At 37.6% G+C, this 1,987-nt stretch overlaps 1 long non-coding RNA gene across 1 annotated transcript; it reads left to right on the top strand.

Annotated features, from left to right (window-relative positions):
* Nucleotides 1–1,212: 1,212 nt before the first annotated feature.
* LOC107736628 (uncharacterized) lies at nucleotides 1,213–1,868 on the top strand. Its single transcript, XR_001639703.1, has 3 exons — nucleotides 1,213–1,303; nucleotides 1,440–1,530; nucleotides 1,649–1,868. It is a non-coding gene; the product is annotated as an uncharacterized LOC107736628 (long non-coding RNA).
* The last annotated feature ends 119 nt before the right edge of the window (nucleotides 1,869–1,987 follow it).

Genomic DNA, 1,987 nt, shown 5'->3' with positions numbered 1-1,987 from the left:
TACAGAGCTTTGATCATAAAACTAAGCATTTAAATATAATTTTACGAAGACATTATTGGTAGATACAGATTGACAACTGATATTATTGCATTTTGTGTAAGTAGTCTGCTATACACTTATGGATTTACATTATAAGCTATCAGAATTTCATTTAATTTATGCACAAAATTGCTTTTTGGTTGATTAGATCCCTTTCTAATCAACCAATTCTGCCATTCCAGTAATTAATAAAATGACAGTTATTAATGCTATGGCATAAAATGACATTCTAGAGAATTTTGTGCTTTCAACTTTGGGGAGGGCTCTGTTCTATTCCAGCACAACAATGCTCCTGTGCGCAAAGCAAAATCCATGCAAAAATGATTTACTGAGTCTGGCGTGAAGCAATTTGACTGACCTGCACAAAACCTGAACCCCACTGAACACCTTTAGCATGAATTGGAACGCTGACTGTCACCAAACATCTGTGCCAGATGCTCTCAGTTTTCTGAACTAGCATTTAGCCTCAACACTGACACAAAATAAAGGTCACAAACCTAATTTCTTAATGACTTAAATGTTAATACATCTATCATTTTATATGATTTAACAGCATTCTGTAGTTGTTTTACATAAATCTAAAGAGAGGCAGAACATAAAAACAAGAGAAGTAAAAAGTGGAACATTAGTCTTACTAGGTGTGTTTGAAACACATGCTTTTGGTCACATGCATCTGTGGTCATGGAGTCAGTAGGAACATGCTTCGCCTGCATGCTTAGGTCACATGTGCACACCCATCCCTATATGGGACCTAATATATAGTGGATGAGAGGAAACAGAGCATCCAGTGGAGGGATCACTCACACAAGGATACTTCAAGGACTAAGCCACTCATTCATTGTGAGTCTTTTTATCTGCTCTAGATTATCATAATGTCACAGTTTAATAACCACAACTCTGTTGTCTGTTTCTCAGTTGTATTTTAATCTGGGATTTTATGATACGGTTCCCCTTTTTCAACTGAACTATCACTATCACTGGGAAATTGTATATGTATGTGTATGTCTATGCATACAAAATAGCATACTAGCATACTACAGATATGACAGAAATAGTAAGAGTGGTATGCTAGTGTACTATTCAAAATTCAGCTGCAGTGTTTCTACCACCCCATTGGTCAAGCTGGTTAATGGGGTAAAAGAAAACAGCTGTAACTGAAATCAAGGCATGGCTTATTGATGATCAGAATGATATAAAGATAGAGCCAATGCTGTAGATGGGTATGAGGTGTAGAGAGAGGGTTCTCAAAGAGCAATAGCTGCTGGTATGTGAGTTTTCAGTATTGTGAGATTGCTTGAATTTGATGCTTCAATGTAGTTTCAGTTCTTTTTGGTTTTATGCTTGTGAGAAATGGGTGGTTAACTTTTTTTATATGATGTTGTTACTGTCTTTTTGTACAGATGGCGTCACCACTAATGCTGGTGTTTTTAACTGCTCTCCCTGGGGTCCTCTGCTACCGCTCCTCATTCATTGACCTGGAAGCTAAAGGAAGTGAGTTGGCATTGATTTATATTAAATGCTTAAGAACTTGTCAGTTGTGTTCTAAATCTCCGTATTAATTATCTGTAATCTCTTGAGTGTTTCTCTACTCTTTTATTGCCTTCATCAGGTAACAAGTCATCTATCAGGTTCCTGGTTTTGGGGGACTGGGGTGGTCTGCCATATCCTCCTTACGTTACCCCTATAGAGAAGGCCACTGCACGCATGATGGCCAAAACTGCTTCTCAGATGGGCGCAAACTTCATTTTAGCACTTGGTGACAACTTCTACTATAAGGGCGTCAGTGACGTCAATGACCCTAGATTCCAGGTTTGGTTTCTGGAGTTTAGATCACTTGAGTTTTGTAAATGCAGGATTTTTTTTATTTATTTTGTTTATCTTGTTTGTTAATAAGAGCCTGAATCCTCATGAAATGGGTCTACTGCTGAAATGTCAAATGCTAACTCTA

This window comes from Sinocyclocheilus rhinocerous, unplaced genomic scaffold (genome assembly GCF_001515625.1).
Source record: "Sinocyclocheilus rhinocerous isolate Xijiao unplaced genomic scaffold, SAMN03320098_v1.1 C36844280, whole genome shotgun sequence".
In the NCBI taxonomy this organism is placed as follows: domain Eukaryota; kingdom Metazoa; phylum Chordata; class Actinopteri; order Cypriniformes; family Cyprinidae; genus Sinocyclocheilus; species Sinocyclocheilus rhinocerous.
This window is presented reverse-complemented; position numbering and strand designations above follow the sequence as displayed.